General features: G+C 41.6%; 1 long non-coding RNA gene across 4 annotated transcripts; it reads left to right on the plus strand.

Annotated features, from left to right (window-relative positions):
• Positions 1-2,075: 2,075 nt before the first annotated feature.
• On the plus strand, positions 2,076-21,489 carry LOC138764590 (uncharacterized). 4 transcript variants are annotated; one of them, XR_011358210.1, is made up of 7 exons: positions 2,076-2,322; positions 3,600-3,669; positions 4,169-4,353; positions 16,046-16,331; positions 16,894-17,338; positions 18,551-18,636; positions 21,246-21,489. It is a non-coding gene; the product is annotated as an uncharacterized lncRNA (long non-coding RNA). The 4 variants fall into 4 exon arrangements; XR_011358209.1 differs by lacking the exon at positions 3,600-3,669; XR_011358223.1 differs by lacking the exon at positions 3,600-3,669 and having other exon boundaries at positions 18,574-18,636.
• The last annotated feature ends 4,599 nt before the right edge of the window (positions 21,490-26,088 follow it).

A 26,088-nucleotide genomic window follows, 5' to 3' on the forward strand; every position in this document is an offset into this window, starting at 1 on the left:
GACCAGTTCCACAAATTCATCACCCTCTGGCTGAAAAAAAAGTCTCCTCATTTCTGGTCTAAAGGGACGTTCTTTCACTCTGAGGCGGTACTCTCTAGTCCTTCGCTCTCCCACTCTATCGAGCTCTTTCAATATTTAGTCAGTAACCCATGAACATCTTGTTTATGTTAGACTTTTTGGAGAGAAAAACATATTCAGACTATTGATACGAATCTCATCTGAAATTGTATTTTTCAATTCGAATATAGTCATAAGATTCTAATGGAATGCTTTGAAAATATATTCTTCTTTTTGGTCTCCAGCATGGGTATTGTGCCTCTGGTAGTCACTGGTTGTTTAGCAGTGTCGATTGTGGCTATGGAGGCCAATTGTGGAACAGCAGGCTCTGTCACAGTTGCTGCAAGTGTAGGGCATCGTTGAATTGTTGTCTGCTGTGCTCTTCTCTTAGCTCTTCGCTCCTCAGACTGACTCAAGATCACTCTTTCGCCTTGCTCTAGATGTTGATGAAGAGCACCTCGCCATTTGTTGCGGTCATCTGCTGTCTTTCTTTGGCTTGGCTTCACGGACTAAGATTTATGGAGGGGTAAATGTCCACGTCAGCTGCAGGCTCGTTTGTGGCTGACAAGTCCGATGCGGGACAGGCAGACACGGTTGCAGCGGTTGCAAGGGAAAATTGGTTGGTTGGGGTTGGGTGTTGGGTTTTTCCTCCTTTGTCTTTTGTCTGCTGTATCCCCTCAGTATTCTGTGTTTATTTTTAATGTCACATCTCTCTTGTAATGTGTCATCTGGATCCATATGCAGTGCTTACTTGTGGTCTAACTGTCATGCTTGAAGTGAAGCGGGAGTCTACCAATGTTCCTCTTGCCTGTTACTAGTTTTCCATAGAGGATGTCCTTTGGGAGTCTATCATCCTTCATGCAATGGATGTGGCATGAACATTGCGGGAAATCCAGTGTAGGAGAGGACCTCAGAATTTGGGACCGTGTCTCTCCAGTTGATGCTGAGGATGTAGCAAAGGGAGCGCAGGGGAAAACTGTTGAGTTTCCTTTCAATCTTGGTGTAGGTGTAGGTGGTGAAGAAGGCATTTAGTATGTTGGCTTTCATAGTCAAGAGTATAGAGCACAGGAGTTGGGATGTTCTGTTGTAATTAAATAAGGCAATGGTGAGGCCAAATTTGGAATATTTTGTGCCGTTTTGGTCCCTGAATTACAGGAAGGATATAAACAGTATAGGGAGAGTGAAGAGGAGATTTACGAGAATGTTACCGGGGTTTCAGGGTTTGAGTTATAGGGAAAGGTTGAGCAGGCTGGGATTTTATTCCCTGGAGTGCAGAAGGTTGAAGGATGCTTTGATAGAGGATTTCAAAATTATAAGAGGGATGGATAGAGTCAACATGGACAGGCTTTTTCCACTGAGAGTAGCGGAGATTCAAACAAGAGGGAATGGATTGAGAGTAAAAGGGGAAAAGTTTATGGGAAACATAAGGGGAAATATATTCATGCAGAGGGTGGTGGGGGTATGGAATTAACTTACGGCAGTGGTGGTAGAAGTGAGATTGATGCTAATATTCAAGGATTGGTTGAATAGGTATGTGGACGGGAGAGATGTGGAGGGTTATGGGCAAAATGCAGATCAGTGGGACTAAGTGGAAGATGATGTTCCACACCGACTAGTAGGCCCAAACTGGCCCGTTTCTGTGCCGTAAATGGATACATGGTTATAACATTATACATCGATCTGATGTTGCCTGTCATAGCTGCTGTCTGGATGTCATCACAAAGCTGGAGCCAGTTACTCATTTGTGCACTGCTTTGCAATCTGTTGCACTTTGCTTCTAGCAGCCCTAAAGACCTCAAGTGTTTGGTCGGATGGTGAGCACTTGTACTCTGTGAGAGCTGCACTCTTGGCTTCGATTACAGGAGTCATGATGGTGGACTTTGCCTCCAACCAGTCACAGGTCTTAGTTGCCTTTCTTCTAAAGATAGGCAGTGCTGATTCATGGATGGTGTCACAAACCATTGTTCTGTTGCAGTATCTCGTTTTGAGGAGATTGTCATAGCAACTTGTACTGATTTGGCAAACTGATCAACCTTTTCTGGCTGTTTCATCTCTGTTGTATTGATGCAAGGTTTTCCAGTTTGTTTGGAGTGGTGGATTTTCTTCAGATGTAGTGTGATCATGCAGAATACTGTATCACTGTGGTATGAGTGGGTTATTAGTCGAGTAAATGAAAGAGTGCCTGATAATGATCATGTCTAGTTCGTGCCAATGTTTAGACAGTGGATATTGCCATGATACCTTGTCCTGCGACTTGGTCTGAAAGTAAGTGTTAGTTACACACAGGGCATGTTAGGACAAGAACTCCAAGAGACGTCCATTGTCAGTTATTTCACAAATTCCAAAGTGGCCAAGGCAAAATGGCCAAGACTCATTATTGGCCCCCACTCTGGCATTGAAGTCACCAAGGAGAATGAGGTGCTCATTACTGGGAATATTCCTGACAACAGCTTCCAATTTGTCATAGAACATATCTTTAACCTCAGGGGTTGAGTTCAAGGTAGGGCATACACACTGATGAGAGACACTGGGCCATGACTGGTGTGTAGACGGAGAGTCATAAGTCATTCTGATATATTTTCTGGTGGCTTCACAGTTTGCAACAAGAGATTAATAATAACAAAACCCACTCCATGTTCGCAGGGCTTGTCTTTGTTCTTTCATTGCCAGAAAAATGTGCAGTACTTTTTCCTTCAGTACACCTGAATCTGCCAAATATGTTTCTTGTAGGGTAGCTATAGCTACCTTGAGCCTCAGTAGCTCATTGTTAATGACCACTGTTTTTCGTACATCTTTGATCAGACAACAGCAATTTTCACATTGCTAATACATTTATAGCTGTCTTCGTTGATCTTGACACTAATAATTCAGTTAGTGTACTTGTTTTATGTCTCAAAGGAAAAAGCAACCTAACATATTAAATTTATGCATACAGCACATTAACATGTCCTTATGGGCCATGAGCCTGTGCCCACCTCCCCCCCCCCCCCCCCCAATATACCAATTAACCTACAAACTACAAACCCTGTACATTTTTGAAGGGTGACAGGAAGCTGGAGCATCTGGAGGAAACCCATGTAGACGCATGTAGATGTGAGGAGAATGTACAATGCTGTAATAGCATTGCACTAACTTCTACATTAACCCTGCCATCCAGTATAGGATGATTTTGGAATGGCTGTCAATGGTTGAAGTTCCAGTAAGGCAGTAAACCTTTGCACTGCTGCACTTGATGTGGGGATATTATTGAGTGGTTACCATTTGCATGATATGTAGGTTAATTTCTTATCATCAATTATGCTTGAGCTGTGTAGAGTTATTTCTCTTTCCTTACCATGTTATTTTACAGAAGCATGAACTAACTAAATATGCTGTAAATATTCAGTGGATCAGGCAATATCTGCAGGGGGATAAATAGAGATAGTGTTTCAGATTAATGACCTCTCATTACGATAGAGACATTTTTGAAATGAAACATGGTTCAGTTTATGGAAAGGTTAAAAGGTTGGGGAGAACATAAGAATATCTGTGATACTTTGCAGACAAAGAGAAATCCATCAGGTTGTTAACTCGGCCTGAGACATCACAGGCACCAGACTTCACTCCATCAAGGTAATGTCTTAAAAAAAAAACAGCCTCTATCCTCAAAAACCCACACCACTCAGGTCACTTCACTACTACTACTGGTGAAAAGGTACAGGAGCCTAAAGATGAGCATTCAGTGGCTTCCCTGCTGCCAAGAGATTCTTCAACGATCAATGATCAATGAATCAAAGACACTGTCTTACCTTTCATGCACTATGTTTAAAAATAAATCAAATATATCTATTATTTATTGTTGTTATGTGGTTTATAAGAATGTTTGCACTGGTGATGGTGCCACAAACACTGAAATTTGTGACTTGTTCATGACAATACATTTGATTCTGATTCGGAATGACATGAGTAGCAGCGAAGCTCATTGAAAGAGGATAGAACACAGAACATGGAACATTACAGCACAGTACAGGCCCTTCAACCCTCAATGTTGTCCCGACTTATATATTCCTACCAATAAAATAAGGACTAGATCCTTCCTACCTCGTAACCTTCTATTTTTTTCTTTTATTAGGATGGGGAAGCCTTATATTTACAAATGAAATATAAGTGGAAGATGAATGAGAACAGAAGAGAGAAATGGAAAAAAAAAGGAAAGATAAAACACTAATACTAGAATGTGAGATTAAAATTGCTGGAAGAAAGTGTTGATGCTGGAAATTGGAAATAAAATCATGGCAAGCTGGTACCACTCAACAGGTCAGATATCTGTGGAGAGAGAAACAGAATTAACATTTCAGATGATCTTGCCAGCTTTAATGTAAACTGATGTTTGTTGATGTCACTTTTGAGTCTAAAGGCTGCAACATAGTTAGAAAGTAAGGTGCAGTTCCTTGGATTTACTGTATGTTGAACCTCATTGTGGGAACCAATGGTAGATACGTCATGGTAGAGATGTGATATAGAAATGATGTGATAGACAACCAGATGTTCAAGGTCACCCTTGCAGACTGAACAGAAGTAACATAAGAAATAGGAGCAGGAGTAGGCCATCTGGCCCATAGAGCCTGTTCTGCCATTCCATGAGATCATGGCTGATCTGATGATAGGTTCATCTCCCATTTTTCCCATATCCCTTAATTCCCCTGCTATGTAAAAATCTATCCAATATATTTACGGAGATGGCTTCCACTGCTTCAATGGACAGCAAATTCCATAGATTCACAACCATCTGGGAAAAGCAGATCCTCCCTATCTCCGTCCAACTGCCTTGAATCAAATGTCCACCAGTTCTGGTCTTCCCCACGAGTAGAAACAACTTACCTCCCTCTATCTTGACGCTGACCTTCATAATTTTATATGGGTTTAAAATGTCCTCTCTCATTTTTCTAAATTCCAGCGAGTACAGTTCCAGATTCCTCAATCTCTCCTTATAGGCTAAACCCCCTCATCTCTGGAATCAATCTGGTAAACCCCCTCTTCACAGCCTCCCCAAAGCTAGTATGTCATTCAAGTAAGTAGACCAGAACTGCATGCAGCCTCACCAGTACCTTGTACAATTGCAGCATAACCTCCCTGCACCAAAATTCAATCCCTCTAGTAATGTCATCGGCTCTTCAGGAGTTGAGTTACAGGGAAAGATTAAACAGGTTTGGACTTTATTCCTTGGAGTGAAGAAGAATGAGGGGAGATTTGATAGAGGTTTACAAGATTATGAGAGGTATAGACAGAATGGATGTGAATAGGCTTTTTCCATTTAGATTGGGGGAGATAAATACAAGAGGTCATAGTTTTAAGATGAAGGGGGAAAGATTTAAGGGGAACATTAGAGGGAAGTTCTTCACTCAGAGGGTGGTGGGAGTGTGGAATGAGCTCTAATCTGATGTGACTGCGGGCTTGATCATGTGTTTTATGAATTAATTGGATAGATACATGGATGGGAGAGGCCTGGAAGGTTATGGAATGAGAGTAGATCAGTGGGACTAGGGAGATAATAGTTAGCACACACTAGCCAGGCTGAATGGCCTGTTTTTTGTGCAGTAGCATTCTATGGTTCAATGGAAGCCCAGCATTCTACTTGCCATTTATATAATCATCTGATGTAAAAATCTGATTTATAAATAATAATAAAGCAGTCTCTCAATCTGTGTCTGGTTTCTCCACCGCAGGGGAGAACATATTTTGGGTGCTGACTGCAGAACGGTGAATTCAAAGAAGTACAAATAAATCAGTGCTTCACAACAAAGGAGTGCTTAGGTTCTGGGATGGTTAGAAAAGAAAAAATTGCTACAAGCTCAGAGGACCCCAAAACACAGCATCAGTTGAAATTCACCAACACAAATGGTTACTTAAACAAAAGTTGCTTTTAATTCTCTTAAAGATAGAAACAGGATCAAATTTTTACTTATTAGTATCATCTTAACTTAATCCCCTTCTAATTCTAAGCGCTCGTTCATGTAATGTGTTCAGAAAAGGTTTTTGCTTAAACTATCCAATCATTAACCTCAATTCTCCAAGTATTAGGCAATTCTTATACTGTGCACAGAATTTGACATTTATCTATTTTCACCTGGCTCTAGTGCTTAAAGTTAAATGGTTACCACTCAGGAAGATTCTTTTTGGTTTCAGAGAGTTATTTGTTACTCGTTGAACACAAACAAACTGATTTTCTCCAATCAGCCACTTCAGTGTCTTGCCGAAGACACTTGCCAATCATGGGTTTTCCAAATGATAACCTCTTCTTCCAGGTCACCACCACAGTCATTTCCTCTTGTAAGGACCACAAGAGTTTTTAACAGGCTGAACTCACATCTCACAACTTGCCTTTAAAATGGGGGTTTCAACAAGCTGCCAGCTTTCCATGTTGCAGCCTCAAAACCTCTCTCTCTCTCTCTCTCTCTCTCTCTCTCTCTCTCTCTCTCTCTCTCCCCTCCCCCTCCCTCTTTGCGAAAACCAAATCTCCTCTCAAGGCTCCAAACCCAATCCTTGAAAGATCTTTATCAGCACTTGATCAGGAGTTTTCATTTGCACCTGCTTTTGAAATTCTTTCCAAAGCAGTTCCATTGTCTCTGCAAAAATCACTGGTGCCTGCAGGTCTAGCTTCAGCTAAGCTCCTGCATTTTAAATGAGATGTATTTTGTTACTCTACTTGCGAAGTGACCTTCACAGAACCCCACAATCTATTGCTTTTAAAGACATATTTATATATAATATAAATTATAACATAACCCGTAACAAAGTCAAAGGGCAGGTGTTGAATCTCCTTCAGGTTTCATGCTCTTTCTTGAGGGTTGCAACATTCCACATCAGACGATGAAACACTGTTCCTTAGGCTTTCATGCTGTGTTGTGAGGGCTGTAATTCATTGAGTAGGTTTGTATTAGATGGATCTGGGATCTGTTCTGAAGAGAGATACTCATCTGATAGGATTAACGTTCATTCTCTCCTCACAGAAGCTGCCTGATCTGCTGAGCATGGCCCATATAATTTTTGCTTACTCAGGACCTGCGTTGGGAAGGAAACCAGGAGAGACTGTTTGACACAAATGATGGGGTTGCAGACTGGAGGAGAGAGGGGCAGGCATATGTATGGTGTCTTTGGCTTGGCTTCGCGGACGAAGATTTATGGAGGGGGTAAAAAGTCCATGTCAGCTGCAGGCTCGTTTGTGGCTGACCAGTCCGATGCGGGACAGGCAGACACGATTGCAGCGGTTGCAAGGGAAAATTGGTTGGTTGGGGTTGGGTGTTGGGTTTTTCTTCCTTTGCCTTTTGTCAGTGAGGTGGGCTCTGCGGTCTTCTTCAAAGGAGGCTGCTGCCCGCCAAACTGTGAGGCGCCAAGATGCACGGTTTGAGGCGTTATCAGCCCACTGGCGGTGGTCAATGTGGCAGGCACCAAGAGATTTCTTTAGGCAGTCCTTGTACCTTTTCTTTGGTGCACCTCTGTCACGGTGGCCAGTGGAGAGCTCGCCATATAATACGATCTTGGGAAGGCGATGATCCTCCATTCTGGAGACGTGACCCATCCAGCGCAGCTGGATCTTCAGCAGCGTGGACTCGATGCTGTCGACCTCTGCCATCTCGAGTACCTCGACGTTAGGGGTGTGAGCGCTCCAATGGATGTTGAGGATGGAGCGGAGACAACGCTGGTGGAAGCGTTCTAGGAGCCGTAGGTGGTGCCGGTAGAGGACCCATGATTCGGAGCCGAACAGGAGTGTGGGTATGACAACGGCTCTGTATACGCTTATCTTTGTGAGGTTTTTCAGTTGGTTGTTTTTCCAGACTCTTTTGTGTAGTCTTCCAAAGGCGCTATTTGCCTTGGCGAGTCTGTTGTCTATCTCATTGTCGATCCTTGCATCTGATGAAATGGTGCAGCCGAGATAGGTAAACTGGTTGACCGTTTTGAGTTTTGTGTGCCCGATGGAGATGTGGGGGGGCTGGTAGTCATGGTGGGGAGCTGGCTGATGGAGGACCTCAGTTTTCTTCAGGCTGACTTCCAGGCCAAACATTTTGGCAGTTTCCGCAAAGCAGGACGTCAAGCGCTGAAGAGCTGGCTCTGAATGGGCAACTAAAGCGGCATCATCTGCAAAGAGTAGTTCACGGACAAGTTTCTCTTGTGTCTTGGTGTGAGCTTGCAGGCGCCTCAGATTGAAGAGACTGCCATCCGTGCGGTACCGGATGTAAACAGCGTCTTCATTGTTGTGGTCTTTCATGGCTTGGTTCAGCATCATGCTGAAGAAGATTGAAAAGAGGGTTGGTGCGAGAACACAGCCTTGCTTCACGCCATTGTTCTCTGAACCCTTCTCCATGTATGGTGTAACGAGGCAAATAAGACCTGATGTACTGAAGAGGAGTGAGAGAAAAAGAAACAAATACTGAAATTGTGAGACATATCCAGGCATTTTACAAATATCATCCTGCCGCTTTTTGTGCCCATGGGCCACACGATTAGTACTGCAAGTAGCTCAATTGTATTACAATGCCAGCGACCTTGGTTCGAATCCACCACTGACTGTAAGGAGTTTGCATGTTCTCCCCGTGTCTTAATGGGCTTCCTCTGAATGATCTGGTTTCTTCCCACCCTTCAGAGCAAATGAAGGGTTTAGGTTAATTGGAGTATTTGTACGGCATGGACCCATGGGCCAGGCGAGCCTTTCATCATGCAGTATGTCTAAATTTTACATTTTTAATTCTTCCATGAGTGTATGGGGCTCAAATTGAAGAGACTGATTATCTGAACATGAAGAAATATGAAAAATGCAGCTACTGGAATAACACAGGGTCTTGACTTGAAATGTTTTCTGACCATTTTGACCCATGCTTTGACACCCTGAGTTCCTTGATTTTCAGAAAATGTTGACTTTATTTCCTCTGGAAGGCTGGAAGTTTAAAAAAATATATAATGTTCCTCAAGCTTGTGTCATCTTCTCTGGACAAAGAGGTCAAAAGAGAGAATTTGGACCTGGGGTGGGATGCAATATTAATCTGACAGACAATTAACTGTTAAGGGTCAGGCTAGTTGTAGAACGCTGCCATGGTACCTTCAAAAATAACAGAAGCACACGGGAAATATAAGCAGGCAGCAAACCATTGGCATGAAGGTCTGCAGACACTAGGATTGAAGTAAAAACCCAATGCTGGAGAAACTCAGCAGGTCAAACAGTGTACTTTATATAACAAGGATAAAGATACATAACCAAAGTTTTGGCCTTGAGTCCTTCATCATGGTGATGAGTCTCCATTGAATACAATCTCGTATTTTTAATGGGAAAATGGGAATTGGAAAGTATCATCGTGGCAGAGTTGCAGCTATGTAAGACCTTAGACTACATTTGGAATATCATATACATTTCTGTTCACTTCTTTACAGGAAGAATGTGCATGTTCTCAAGGGTGCTGCCTGGATCAGAGAACAAGTCTTACAAGGATAGGTTGAGTGAACTTGGAGTGACAAAAGATTAGGGATGACTTGATAATGAGAGACATTGATTGCATGGATGGCCAGAGGCTTTTCCCCAGGGCTAAAATGCCTAACATGAGGGGACATGGTTTTAAGGGGCTTTGGAGTAAATAAAGAAGGATGGACATTTTTCACAGAGAGAGGTGGTCCATTGAATGCACTGCTAGTGATGGTGGTGGATGCAGGTATAATAGGATCTTTTAGAAGATTATTATATAGGTATAAATAACTGAACAAATGGAAGGTTATGCAGTAGGGAAATTCTAGGCAGTTGTTAGACTAGGATAGGTGGGCATAACACTGGGTTGAAGGATCTGTACTGTGCTGTCGGTGTCTATGTTCTATGGTCTAAATGAGGCATGGGTATTAAAATCAGATATCAGATTTATTTATTGTCAGAGTACATACTGTCACATTTGTGGCCCGAAATGTGAAGTTAATAAAATATTAAACACAAGTTTTATCAGGTAAACTTCTCAGTGGCTTTATTTTCCCGTTTCCTTTGTTCTCCTGCTTGTGCTCTTATCTCTCTCTCTCATACCACGTGACTTCCGGTACATCTCATACATATTCATTATCATGACATCCCTCCTTTAATCAGAAATAAACTTTACCTTCACTTACCAATATCCCTCGGAAACATACAAACATCGTAACTAATGGTAATACTATAACTCAACTACATAAAGTTTACTTCCTACTGCACTCATACATGCACTTTATGATATAAGATTAAATACTGTCCCAAAGTTCTTATTAAAACTATGGCACAAAGTCTTCATATCGTTTGGGCGCTTTGCGGTTTCGTTTCGGCCTGCCTGCGATATTGTCGTCGCTTCTCGGTTGTTCACTCTCAGCGTCGGCAATACTGCTCACCACGGCTTCGGGTGTTTCTGGTGCTATAGTCACTTCATCAGGAGTGCTGGTAACTGCTTCTGGAACATCATCAGATCTCTCAGTTTCAGCATCTCGTATTGGCCTTTCAACCTCTTCGCTCGATGTATCTCTGGACTGGTACCTTTTTACACCTGATACATTTCTCTTATACAGGACTCCAGTCGGAGACTTGACTGTCACCATACTGCCACTTCTGGATACGACAGTATAGGGTTGATGGTAGTAAGGTGTGTCTAGCTTACCACCAGTTTCATGCCTCACTAGAACATTATCTCCTGGCATGATGTCTGAGTACTTGGCTCCACGTTTCGAATCTGTGTACAGCTTTGCTGCACCTTTCTTTTCAGCGTCGTGGTCCCTCATCTCCTGGTCTTCTCGGATTTCCTTTATTTCTGGCATTTTTGTGTGGATTTTTCTCCCAAAAAATGCTTCTGCAGGACTTTTTCCAGTGGTTTCATGAGGCGTTGCTCGATAGACAGCCACATAAGATAGCAATGCTTCTCGCCAATTTTGTCCTTCAGCGTGTGCAATCCTCAATTGTTTTTCAATGGACTGAATTTGTCTCTCTACTTCTCCATTGGCTTGCGGCCATTTCAAAGTTACTTTATGATGGTGGATACCTGTGGTCCTCATGTATTCCGCAAATGTCTCTGAAATGAATTGTGGACCATTGTCAGAGTATAATGTAACAGGTAATCCATATCTTGTGAATATCTCTGCTAATGCTTGTATTGTTTTTTCAGTGGTTGTGGACTTCAACACCACGTACTCATAGTATCTGCTGTAGTAATCTATCACTACCATAATTGATTCACCCGTCGGTAAAGGTCCAAGAAAATCAACAGCTACGTCGATCCATGGTCCTGTCGGAAGTTGCGTACTCCGGATCGGTTCTGGCGGATTACTCCTACTTGTGATTTGACATCCATGACAAGTTTTTACAAATTTCTCTGCGTCTTTATCGCAACCTGGCCACCATATCTTGGTTTTGAGGTTTTGCTTGGTACCAACAATACCTAGGTGTCCTTCATGCGCTAAGGATACGATCTTCGGTCTCAATCTTTGCGGTATCACCAATCTGCAACCTCTCAATACACACTATCCGATGCAACAAAGTTCGTCTCTAATGGGAATGTAAGCCTTGTGAGTACACTTGTCCCATTGTCCACTCTGTATGCATTCTCTTACTTCCCTGAGTTCTGGATCACATTCGGATTCTCTCTCAACCTCCTTCGTAGTCACAGCTTTCGGTGTCGACTGAATAGCTACGAAGCGTACAAAGCTCTCTGTTTCTGTTCCCAATTCTGACTTGGATTGTGGACCACCATCCTTCACCAATCTGGACAGCGGATCTGCAGTGTTTGTTTTCCCTGCAATGTGGATTACTTTATATTTGTAGGGTTGTAGTCTGAGTACCCATCTCTCTATTCTGGCAGATGGTTTAGATCTAGGTGCATAGATCACCTCTAATGGCTTATGATCTGTGATGAGTTCAAATTCAATGCTGTATAAATATGCATGGAACCTCTCACAGGCCCATACAAGTCCGAGTGCATCTTTCTCTGTCTGAGAGTATCTTCTTTCCACAACTGATAACGATCTGCTGGCATAGGCAATGATTCTTGGTCCTCCATCATGCATCTGGACCAACACGGCTCCTAAACCAACCGGGCTGGCATCCGCTATGACTTTGGTTGATGCCGCCGGATCGTAATATCCAAGAGTTTTTGCATCTGTCAGGCTTTGCTTCAGCGCTGTGAACGCTTTCTTCTGCTCAGATCCAAAATGAAATGGTACACCTTTCCTGGTTAGTTTCCTTAGTGGTTCTGCCACTGTAGCGAAATTAGGAATTAACTTTGCACAAAAATTGACCAATCCCAGGAAACTCCTCACCTCTGTTGCGTTCTGAGGTGCACGTGCCTCTGCAATAGCTTTCACCTTGGCCTCTGCAGGGTTTAGTCCTTCCCTTGTAAGTCTGTGTCCCATGAAGTCCATTTCTGACACACCGAACTGGCACTTGTTTCCATTCACGGTAAGGCCTGCCTCCTATAGTCTAGATAGTACACGCCTCAACCGTTTGTCATGCTCTTCCTTCGTTGGTGCATGGACTATGATGTCGTCAGAAATGTTGGCAACTCCAGGAATGCCTTGAATCACTCGAAGGATTTCATACTGGTAGATCTCCGAAGCTGCATTAATTCCAAATGATAGTCTCTTGTAACGATACAATCCACAGTGAGTCACAAATGTTGTTACATCTCGGGAACCTGGATCCAGCTCTAATTGATGATAGCCCCATTTCAGATCAATTTTTGAGAATACCTTGCTGGTAGTTAGTTCTTGAAGTACTTCCTCCACTGTTGGTATAGGGTGTCGTTCTCTAATTATAGCTTCATTGGCCATTCTCATGTCAACACATAGTCTTATGTCACCCTTTGGTTTGGGCACAATCACTACGGGACTGACCCATTGTGTCGAATGTTCCACCGGTTCAATAATGTCTTGTTCGATCAATTCTTTAATTTTGGCTTTGACTTTCCCACGAAGTCCAAACGGAGTTCGGTGCATTGGTTGTGCCTTGGGTTTGACCGTTTCATCTACCGCTAGCTTCAATTGTCGACCTTTCAGCTTTCCTACTCCTTGGAAGACTGCGAGGAATTCATGCTTCATATCCTCATATGACTGAATTGAATTGACACAAGCTCCAACATGAAGTATTGCCAGGTCTTGTGCTGTGCTTCTACTCAGCAATGGTTCTCCCCTCTCTTCTATGACCATAAACTCTGCTTCGGTGTACTTATCTCCAGCTTCAACAGTTGCAGTAAGACATCCAATGGTCTGCAATGGCTTGGTTGCTGTGTATGGATACAGTTTCTTGGAACACTTCTTTGAGGTACAGATGATCTTTTTCCTTTTCAACTTCTCCCATAAATGTCGATCAATCACATTACTGTCACTGCCTGAGTCTACAATGACCTGCACTGTCACTCCACCAATGATCACTGGGACCTTCTCATGATGTACTTCATTCAACGTAAATTGGTAACAACTCTGTTCCTCCTGGGTTTCATCATCGTCACCGTCTATCTGGCGAATGGTATCTTTCTTTCCAGGATTCTTTCCTTTCCCCCAGGCTTTGCCTTTGGAAGTTGTACTCTTCCTCTTCTGGTCTGCATTGGACTTGCTTTTGCACTTCTTTGCAAAGTGGTCCTTACCTCCACACTTTCTGCAAACTTTTCCTTTGGCCGGGCAATATGGGTCTTTTCCAAAGTGACCTCGGTTTCCACATCGATAACACTCCACGTCCTGTGTCAACGTATATCTTGGCTGATTATGGCGATGTGAGAGCCTCTTAATTTGCTGGCTTGAGTTGTCTTTCAGGGTCATGGTAAGAAATTGCCCTTCAACAGCCTCTAATGCAGCAGTAATGGTTAAAGCATCGGTGAGTTCCAACTCACTCCCTCTTTCCAGTAGACGTCTTCTGAGTTTATCTGATCTGCAGTGCTGTACGACTTGATCCAGTAATTGGTTGTCCAAATCAGCTGGCATGTAATTGCATCCAACAGCTAGCTGGCGTAGTCTCGTCACGTACTGAGCAATTGTCTGGCCATCTTCTTGTCTCGTTCTCCGAACCAAATGGCGTTGAAATGTAGCATTCGGTGTCACTACATAGTGTGCATTTAATACATCTACCGCTTCCCGTTACTCATCCTTTCTTCCAGTATTCAAAATTGTCTTAAATGTTTCCTGAACTGCGGGTCCAGCAGTGAAAAGAAGTAACGCCCTCCTCTGCGCTTTTTGTTCAACTGTACCGGTATCTAGAAATAGGCCACGACTGTCGGCGTAGGATTCAAATTCTTCCAGCCATGCCTTCCACTTCACACTTACAGTGCTTGCATCACCCGTTGGGTCAAAATGAGCAATTCCACTATGTGTTAGAAAGTTACCGTCTGCACCAGCCATGAGGAAATATTCCAGCCCCAAAAGTACTGAGTCAAAGCGAAAATTCTTATCACCTTGAAGTTGTCTGTAATCCTCTGTAATCTTGTTTAGTCTTTAATTTTCTTCAAGCTTCTTTCATCCTTGTCGCCAATGTCACATTTGTGGCCCGAAATGTGAAGTTAATAAAACATTAAACACAAGTTTTATCAGGTAAACTTCTCAGTGGCTTTATTTTCCCGTTTCCTTTTTTCTCCTGCTTGTGTTCTTATCTCTCTCTCTCATACCACGTGACTTCCGGTACATCTCATACATATTCATTATCATGACACATACATGACATCACATTAAACCCTGAGATTCTTTTTTCTCCTGTGGGTGTGGCAGAATTACCATTAATTGGTTGCAAAAATAAACTGTGCACAGTGTAAACATGTAAATAACTAGACTAAGTGTAAACAGATAATGAACATAAACAAACTGACTGTGCAATACAGAGAGAACAAAAAAAATCAATAAAGTGCACAAGTAAGAGTCCTTAAATGAGTCTCTAATTGACTTTGTCGTTAAGGAGTCTGATGGTGGAGGGGAAGCAGCTGTTCCTGAACCTGGTGGTACAAGTCTTGTGGTACCGATACCTCTTTCCTGATGGCAGCAGCCAGAACAAAGCATGTGTTGGGTGGTGTGGGTCTTTGATGATTGCTGGTGCCCTCCAACACAGCATTCCCTGTAGAAGTACTCAATAGTGGGAAGGGTTTTTCTTGTGATGTCCTGGGCTGTTACCATTACCTTTGGGAGGGCTTTATTTAAGCTCAGGTGTATTGGTGTCCCCATACCAGATCTTGAAGCAGCCAGTCAGCATACTTTCCACCACACCTCTGTAGAAATCTGTAGAAAACGTCCTTGGCTGAAAGTTGTGCCCCTGAGTGTTTTTCAGATGCATTGCTGCCCTCACTCGTAACTCTCCCATAGTTAAAATGGACTCATGAAATGGATTACCTAATGAAAATCAATTCAATTAGTGATAATCTGCAGCAATGCATATTATAAAAGGACTCTATGTGCTCCAACATGTGCATCAAACCTTACATTGAAGATTGGATTTACCTTGCTATTCTCAATATTGCGACTTTCCTGGTAATCCAAAATTGATTTTTAGCCATCTGTCCTTTCAGCGTCAGGAAACAAGTGAAGATGTGTGTGACCTCTTCAGTAAATGCTCATTTTTAAAAAAATTCCAAACTCCTTTCCTCGGTTATTCATGACATTTGGTACCTTCAAGATATTTCCTATAACTAATTAGTAAGATGGGTTTTTAATAACGCAACTGTTTCACTGTCTCATTGGCATTATCAAGGACAATGATGTGTTTGCCCGGAATACATTCTATTGTGGTGGAGTCATTAAAACTGACATAGCTTTTACTTCACAGGTAGGAGAAATAAACCATCAGACATTTTGAATAACAAACAGAGCAATTAATTTTATGATGAAACCAGGCACGTGAAAATTCACAGTAAGAAATGATGTTGCATTTTCTGCATCAAATACACTAATTTTAAAGTAATTTTAACCTAATTATACTTTTGTCTCCAATGAAGAATATATAATCCCTCCTAGTCTTAACTTTTTTCTGTTATTGCATCTGATTCACCTCCAGGTTCATCTAAACAAGGGCTCGCTCAAGAAAAGCAGGATTAACAGTCAGAAGATTCACAGCACAGCAATGGCTGCTTTAAACTCATGAATATCAACTGGCAGATCACACTTGCTGATAGAGAATCACCAGATTGTTGGAAGCCTATGGGTAGCCAAAAGGAAATACAGAGAGTGCCCAAAATATTCACATCACTGCATGTGCTTGAACTTGAACGCCAACCTGCCCATGAAGATGAGAGAGAAAGAGAGAGAGAGAGAGAGAGAGAGAGAGAGAGAGAGATAAGGGGGTGAGAGAAGAGGAGGGGAGAGTGATGGGGGAGAGAGAGAGGGGGGGAGAGGGGGAGGGAGAGGGAGTCAGTACTTGTGCTCAAAGAGTCATACAGCATGGAAACAAACCCTTTATCATAATTTCTCCATGCCAAACAAATTCTCTATCTCAGTCCTATATGTGTGCATTGGGCCCATATCCTTCTAAACCTTTCCTGTCTCTGCACCTGTCCAAAGACTTTTTAATGTTGCAATTATACTCACATCTACGTTTCCTCTGGCAGCTCGTTCCAAATGCCTACTACTCTCTGTGTGAAGAAGATCCCCTCAGGTCCCTTTTATATCTTTCCCTTCTCTCCTGAATCCTCTGCTCTTTGGTTTTAGACACTCCTATGATGGGGAAAAGATGGTGACCATTCACTTTATAGAAGACCTGCGAGATTTTATAAACATAGATGTTTGACATCATCTGTTAGCTTCTAACACACCAGCCTTAGCTTCTCAAGCCTCCCTCTGTCATTCAAGTCCTCTGGTCCTGATAATGTAATTATAAATCACTATTTTTATTCTTGGTTGTGGCAGGGTGACTTACAGACCTTGCCAGTGGGCTCAGCAGGGTTGAAAACTGGAACACCTAGAAGGCCTTAAACACTTCTTTATCCAAGTCAGTCACTCATGAGCCAATGTAATGAGCTGCACCTCAACTATTGAGGACTATAAAGACAGCCAGAAGTGGACAATACGGCACCATTTCATCTCTGCAGTGTTCGAAGATAGCCCGGCAATGGCTTGGGATCTTGTTGAGACCACCTCACAATCATTACATCGTACCATCTAATGGTGGTCAAACATCTATTTGCTGTACTTCCATCTATTAATTTTTTGGAATTTATTGTTAAAGGAATGTTGGAAAATTACATCCCTGTGGTCTTTATCAACTCTGATCATCTTTATTCTTCAGAGCTGTCATTTTGTTCAGATAGAGAATTCCCATCTGCTCCATCTACTGAGATGCAGGTCTTCTGAGGTAAATATTAAAACTGCTTCAACAACCCTCAACCTCTCCCATCATTAAGAAAAGTTAAAGCAGAATGAATTTTAATGACTTCTTTTGACATGAAATATTTAACAAATGAATGACCTCTATGCTTTAAATACTACATGTGAGGGCCTTTATTTCATGAACATACCTGTTATTTGAACATTATTTCCAAGGTGTTTTCTGGTTACAGAGGTGCAGATGAAGGAAAACACATCTCCATTTCAATTTGAATTTAACTCCAAGGTCACCTAAAGTCAACCTCTGATCATAAGACATTTACACAGTGGGAACTCAGAACCGGTGTTACCGCAGAAAATGGCACGAAAACATTGAATTAAAAATGAATTTAAATAATAGTAACCGACATGTAGTGAATTAATGTGATCTGGAATGTGCTGCTTGAAATGTTGGTAAAAGCAAACCCAACAGTACACTTCAAATAGAATTTTGATAAATATTTGGAGAAGTAATATGTGCAGGTCCTGAGGAAAGATTATGGAGAGTGAGTCTAATTCTTTCAGATGGTGTTAAGCAACACAATTCTCAGATATTTTTAAGGCTATGGCCAAACATAATTTGCTATCTTGAAATGATAGGGTTAGGCAAAGTTATTCTAAAATGGTGAAACGATTGCTTTGTTTCTGTTCCACATTCCGACTTCTGTATCTAGATCCCTTCACCAGGAGATGGCTCTCCTCTGCGTCCAGTAGGACAAGCCTCTCAGCATTCTCTATGTTTCAATGTGAACAAGATCCCACAAGCAACAACTTACCACACTGAAAATTACACGAATGTGCTGGAGAAACACAACAGGTCCTGCAGCATTCATAGAAAGTAAAGGGTGAACATTCATGGCAGGGGAAGGCCGGGGATTTTAGTCATTGAATCAACACTGACCCCGAAGAAACTAATTATGTTCCCTCAATTTCCCTGTTCTTACCCCACAATCCCATCATTTTATTTAGTCTTCAATCCTATCCCAATTTAGTTTTGAAAGATTTGATTGATTCTGTTTCAATCTTTACTTTGGATCGCTGTTTCAGATGTGCCCACTCTATAGATATCAAAATGCAAAATCCTGTATGTCCTTTCTAAATTTTGTCCAAGATTTAAAATTTGTCGTCACATGCTCAATTAAAATGATTTAATGACATTGATGGAGCGAAAATTTCTGATGTACCTATTCTGACTGTGAAGGATGACTTTTTCATGTGGTCAAGCACAGAAGCTGGAATCTCACTCCGATCCCTTTCTGAAGGAGAACTGAAGGTGCCACTTTTTAGGTGAGATGTTATTCTGTCATGTCTGCCTTTTGAGATAGAAGATAGATACTAAGGATTACAAGGGCACTATCATAAAATTTCAAGGCTAAATGCAAGAGACTGATGAAATGGTTGATAACTTCCTCACTAGACTAAAAACTGTTGCTGCAAAATGCAGATTTAAGGATATGGAGGAAAGATTAGTTGATCAACTAACATGGGGGAGTACCCATTCCAAAGTGTAAAAGTATCTTATAGGGAAGAATAGCCTAAAGCTCGCTGAAGCTATAGACACAGCCAGAGCCTTTGAAGCCTTGAGGATGCAAATGAAATCCCTATCTATGCAGACCAACCCACAGCAAAGGGAAGGAAGGGTTGATGCTATAAAGAACACAATCAAAAAAGTGCAAACCTTAAGTCCTGCAGGAAGTGCGGCAGACAACACCCCTTCGATGAACGAAACAAATGCCCCACATATGGTTCTGAATATAGAGCCTGTGGTAAAGCAAACCACTGGGTGAAGATGTGCAAGTCTGGTATAAAGAAACACCAGTGAAGAAAAAAGACAAGAAGAAAATCCACCACATTAAAGGAAACAACAATGAGGACTCTGACACCCAGATAATGGACATAGAATCATATACCTTAATGAGATGTCAGGTGAGATGCAAGAAGGAAGCAAGTTGCACACATGGATCCAAATACAGAGGAAAATCCAAAACAAGCCTACAATATTTAACCTAAAGATGAAGCTGGATACTGGTTCACAAAGCAACGTCCTTCCACTCAGACTCTACTGCCAGATGTTCCCAGAGAACATAATAAAAGGGTCTCCCAAAGACAGTGCATTGGAAACAGCAAATGACACATTAGCGACCTATGGTGGCCCCATGATCAAGCAGCTCGGCAGAGCTAAGATCAATGGCTGCCATAAGGGAAAGAACATCCTTTGCAGTAGTTGCAGATGGACCAGCAATTCTAGGCCTGGACAGCTGCCAAGAGTTGCAGTTGATCTCTGTTAATTATGAGATCTAGATGAAAAATATATCCAAATGGATCGACAGAAACACAAAACAAAAAGAGGAAATTATTTCTTACAGAAGTATCTGCCAGGCCATGGCACATAGTGGGAGCAGACTTATTCACTGAGAATCAAGAGTGGTATTTAATAGTAGCCTGTCACTACTCTGTTTCCATTCATCAAAAGGGTGAATGACCTGAGAGCATCAACTATCACCTCAGAAATGAGAGCACACTTTGCTGAGCAAGGAATACCTGAGGAAGTAATATGTGACGATGGAACACAGTTCACATCACAAGAATTCAGAAAGCTGACTGCAGTGTATGGGGTTGTTATCACTACATCATCCCCATACTACCCCAAAGGTCATGGGTTCATTGAAAGACAAATGCAAACTGTGAAACACACATAAGTTAAGTGCTGAGAAACAAAACAAGACCCATCCCTCACTCTTCAGTCATTACAAGCAACACCTTTATGGACTGGGAGAACTTTAAAAGGCAGGAGATTTTTAAAACAAAACAACTCTGCCAAGCAATATACATCCTCCAGAAGACCAGGAGGAAACCAGAAGAAGACTGGCGACACGCAAGAAGAAGTAACAAACATAAACAAACATTGCCAGAGCTCATAAGAAGGCAGCATGTGTATATTCAAGAGCCGATGTTGAAAACATGGACCCCAGCAAAGGTCATCAGAGAAGCTGAGACACCAACGTCATACATTGTCGAGACAGACTCTGGCAATCGGCTGAGGAAGAACAGAATTCACATCCGGCCAACACAAGATGTGTTGAAGCAGAAAGCTTTAATACCAGCAAAGCCTGAAACACCAATATCAAGTGTGGTATCAAGTGAAGAGACCACAACCACTAATAATGAGACATCAACACAGCAGTTGTCAGGTGAAGCACAACAAGCGACATCACCTACAGGTGCACCAGCAACTCAGAGCCCAACGGTCGCAGCCAAATCCACAAGATGGTGAAAGAACCTATTGCTGCCAGTGAGATATTGATAACTATATAAAAGTAGTTGTGTAAATAAACTAGTGTACAAGTTCAGTTATTTAAGTTGCACTAGAAAGAAAGTGATAAGAACACTAATTTTTTTCTTTATCTTGAGAAAGAGGGATGTTATATAGGAGGGATAATGAAAACAATTTTGTACCACATAAGAATATACCCTTCTCGCTGTAGTAACTGTAGTGCACCACTGTGGGGCGTATGTATGAGTGTCTGTGAACAGTTTCCTGAGATGGTGGAAGACATCAGTAAGTTATTTGAATCTTGCATCTCTAAGCTATTTAAGAAGCCTCCCAAGTAACACAAAGACATAACATATGGTTAGAATTTACTGAAGCCTACTTTTCCGTGACGTACACAAAAACACTGAGTTTTCTTTTGCAGGGTTTCAAGCTTGGAAATTTTTCCAAGTGAATTCTGACTCATTATTTAGATGTTTTGCCAATATTTCTCGCCTTAACTTCCCTTTGGAATGTGCTGTTTGTATTGCTGTGTTCAGTGTTTAAAATTGTTGTATTTACTCACGTGGAAAGATTTCAAATTTTACTTTTAATTTTAATTTTAATTTCTAAATTTTAATTTTAGAAGCAAGCCTAGACCTCTTATACCTGCACCAATGAAGCAATTAAACATACCTGAGTCATCACAAACACCTGTGAAGCCGAATGTCCCAAATATTATGGTGCCCTGAAATGAGGAAACTATGTGCTGTAATTTCAACATCATCTGTGGATATATAGAAATAACCTTGAATAAAATATGAAATGTGTACTTTAATCACATGTTCAATTATAAAATGAAAACTGTGGAGCACAGGGGCAAATAAAGGAAAAGATAGGTCTATGTCCCAAACTTTATGGAGTGCACTGCATATTAAAGTTTTCTTCCTTCTTATTTCAATGTGAGTAATGTTAATTCTTTCAAGAAAATGCTCCCTTTCTTCAAAGAAGCTGCTCCAGAAAACAGAGAGAGCAATGGGTACCTGGAATACATGGCTGGAGGCTGGCACAATAATGACATCTAGAGGACTCTTGGACAGGCACGTGGATACAAAAATAATAGAGGGCTACGGGTGTGAAGCGAGGAAACATTAATTAATTCATTGTGGAGTTTACATAGGTCAGCACAACATTGTGGGCTGAAGGGCCTGCTCTGTGTTCTAATGATCTGTGTTCTATAGAAAACAAGTATACTAGAATGATTCCACTGATGTGGGGCCTTAGTTATAAAGTTAAGCTGGTAAAAATGAGATAATTTTCTGTGAATCAGAGAAAGTTGGGAAGAATTTTTTTTTTTTTACACAGCTGCTGTGGAATGGGAAATTTTCCCAAAATTCCGGCAACACTAGCTGTGTAAAAAGTTCAGAACGGAAATGAGTGACTCATTCCCATTCCCCCATTTTTACTGCAGCAGCCCTAAAAAAATGTTGCTGACTGCCAGTAGTCTAAACCAAACCGCAGACAGTCTGCAGTAATGGGCTAATGAATGTGACGTACATGATGACAGGCGATGACGTGTTCAGCTCGTGACATTGCAATGCAGGAGATTTAAATGTGATGTCAGGTGACATTTACTGACCAGAAGTGGTCGTCTACTATGTTGAATCATTGGACCAATGATGGCATTAACAGGATCTGTGGATCTTGAGCCATTTTGTCTTGGTGAATGACGTCACAAACAATGCTGATAAACAATAGTACTTTGTCTAAACACGTGTTGATATCCGTATGCAGATTGTTCTGTGTGGATGTCCACTCCAGAAGGTAAGTGTGAAAATTGGCTAAAAAAATGTTCTTTTTGTGTAAAAAACATATTAATTATGTTGTAGAGGATAATGTCAGGATTTAAGGATAAGAGAGGAGTTGGTAAAAAATGGAAAATAGTTATTCAAGCTCCTTATGTGGTTGACACTCATTAGTCATAATGAATTCCATTCTATTATAGCAGTCGCAGCAACTTCTGTCAAGGTCAAACTAATATAAACCTATGGATATAGTTAAACGAGGAAGCAGAAATAGATGGCAAGAATACCTTGAATGAGGAGTGCTGCAGTAAACTTTGAACACTGATGTTGGTCGAATAATTGGAATGGATCAGTCAGAATATAGGGTGGAGATCGAGAAGCTGGTTGGTGAGGCCAGGACAACAATCTTGTTTCCAACATCACCCCAAGACCAAGGAGTGTGTGTATTGTTGATTTTAGAAATGAAAGGCCAATGGATCACACATCTGTGTGTTGAGGGCAACGAGGTGGAGAGAATCTGAAATATTCTTCTTCGAAATCTATTCTTCGGAAGGATCTTCCTGGAGCTATCACATTGAGACAATCACGGAGGAGATGAGAATGCGGAAAGTGCTGCAGATATAGATGTGAAATTTAGGAGATGCGGAAAAAATATTCTGTCCTAAATCATCCTACATGTCCTCCTTTGTCAAAATCTTCCATTGCAGATCTTCTGAGATGTATTTCTTTAAATTTTACTTTCCAGATGTATTTCTTTAAACCTTACTTTCCAGATTATCTAAGATGTCCTCCTTCTTTAAAAAAAACATGGCTTCCACACTACCACCATCGACTCAGCCCTTACATGGATATCCTCCATTTCCCAGATAATCTGCACTTCTCGACACTAAACACAAGGTCATGATTCCCCTTGTCCTCACCTTTCACCTGACCAGCCTCCACAGACATTCATCATTTACACCATTCCCTCCAGCTTCAAAAAAGGCATCAGTGGGGGATGGGTCACATGATGTGGTATAAGATGTGCAACCTCAGCCCTCTCAGAATTATATAAAAAAACGAGGATTAAAACAACTTTTTTCTACAAGAATAATTACTTACTTGATATTTGAACCATCCTGAAGATGGGATCCAAGAGAAATAAAATTCAACTGGCAGTCTCTGAACTATGCCAAAAGAAGGAAACTAAATGGGAACAAGGCCTACTGTACTTTAAAAAGCCTGGAGAAGAAGTTCAACCTACCTCCCAGCTGGAATCTACTTCTCCTTGGACCAGCACCGTAACATCGCTAGCTGCCTTAATCGAATGGGACTTTGGAGAGGCTTCTGTGCACATGCGCGATCCAGTGGATCGACTGTTACAGTCTGGACTCAGTAGGGAAGATGAGTCCTCACAGGATTAAGATTCAATGGACTTGACTTCAATGGAAGAAAGAACAAAAGCTGCCAGTACAACGGTACAGAGAAAAAGGCAAGATAAGTTAAGTCCAAGCATAACATAGATGATGTATTGACTGCTTTAAATAAGAAAAATATACAAATAAAAAACTTGATCACATTTTAAAAATAATAGCCAAAATTGAAGCTGCAATGGGATCTCTGAATGAAAGAGTCAATCTTGTCGAAGAAAAATATGATGAAGTTATTGATAAAGCCATAGATTTTGATAAAAGCATCAATGCTTGGGATCAGGAAAAAAAAATCCTTTGGGATAAGATTGATTCCCTAGAAACCACAGTAGAAGAATTTGTAGGACTCAAAGAAGGAATAAAAGGTCCTGATTCAGTATACTTTTTTCAAGAATGGATTCCAAGAAAATTGGGACAAGACAAAATGAGAAATAACATCAAATTAGAAAGAGGACATGGAACATCTAAGACCCCCTCCTCTCAAGGCCAAAATCCCCACTCATTATTAACAATTTCAAGATCATTAAATTCTTAGAGCAGCAGCCAAAGATGCGAGGAGAAGGGAGCACCACTCTTTCATAAAGGGAAAGAGATATTTTACCCAGATATTAGCTCATCACTTTTAACAAGAAGATGGGAATTTAACCCCATAAAGATCTTATTGTGGAAAAAAGGCTTTGACTTTACATCACCCTTCTATTTTGAATATTATGGTTCCTAATGCCAAAAACAGATCTTTTACAGATATTAAGTGCACTACTGACTTTGTAAATCAATGACTGGACCTAAAGGTTGACAGAATTTAATGGATTTGTATTAGTAGATCATTGCTGTGATGTATCTACTTATTCCTCTTGTAAATCCTTCTTCTTCTTTGGCTTTGCTTCGCGGACGAAGATTTATGGAGGGGGTAAAAGTCCACATCAGCTGCAGGCTCGTTTGTGGCTGACAAGTCCGATGCGGGACAGGCAGACACGGTTGCAGCGACTGCAGGGGAAAAATGGTTGGTTGGGGTTGGGTGTTGGGTTTTTCCTCCTTTGCCTTTTGTCAGTGAGGTGGGCTTTGCGGTCTTCTTCAAAGGAGGTTGCTGCCCGCCAAACTGTGAGGCGCCAAGATGCACGGTTTGAGGCGATATCAGCCCACTGGCGGTGGTCAATATGGCAGGCACCAAGAGATTTCTTTAGGCAGTCCTTGTAACTTTTCTTTGGTGCACCTCTGTCACGGTAGCCAGTGGAGAGCTCGCCATATAACATGATCTTGGGAAGGCGATGGTCCTCCATTCTGTAAATATAGAGTATTTAAAATTTATTTAAAATGGGCATTGCCAATCTATTTCTGGAGGGAGTGTTTGGGAGTTGATATTCATCTGCATCAGCTGTGCATTAGTCACAGCCCACTATAATATTTTGGGTGGTGTTTTGATTTTTTTGTTCCACACCCTTGGTGGGGGGGGGGGGGGGCTAAAAAACTTTGTTTAGTCTTGTCAAATGAAGACAAAGAGACTACTACTTATACTCTAACAGACATGACTCATATTGCAGGATAGATTTATTTTTGCTACCCACACATTTAAAGGATACAATCATGGAAGTTGAATAGAAGGCAAGGGTCCTGTCAAATCATTCAACTCTATTGTTATCAATTGCTATGCCTGTTGTTTAGAAGATCAGAATGTTGAGATTTCATTATGAGATACATTGGGATTTTCTGTGAAACCAAATAAATTTATTATTATGGGACTCCTTAAAAACTGATTTAAGGGATCAATAATTAACTATACCTCAAAAATTAAGACAGATTACACAAGAGAGGAAGATAAATTAGAAAAAAAGGGATACACTATTTGGAGAAGTACATAGTTAACGAACTCCATACCTGCATCAATCAGACCCCATTGAGGGACTGCCTGCCTGCACAGCAACAGTCGCCGCCTCTACAAACTGCCACTGACTACGACTGGGTCCCAGCACCAAAAGGCCCCGTTGATCCACCTTTACCACGAATATCGCAGCCTCCACAGCTCACCACTGACTCTGGCTGAATGCTGCCACCCCTGCAACTCGCCACCGATGACCCGCCCATGCTGATGACATCACCATGTGAGCATAGTGCATATCACGCTGAGGCCCCACGATGCTCCGCCCCTCCTCCAGCAATGCGAGGATCCACCAAACAGCCCACCTAGTGATGAGTGATGTCATCACGCCAACCCCCACAGTCGACACCGCAAGGAGCAGCCTCACTCCCTGTATCGGTTACTGCATCAGTGACATTA

The sequence above is a fragment of the Narcine bancroftii genome, chromosome 1 (assembly GCF_036971445.1).
Source record: "Narcine bancroftii isolate sNarBan1 chromosome 1, sNarBan1.hap1, whole genome shotgun sequence".
NCBI lineage: Eukaryota > Metazoa > Chordata > Chondrichthyes > Torpediniformes > Narcinidae > Narcine > Narcine bancroftii.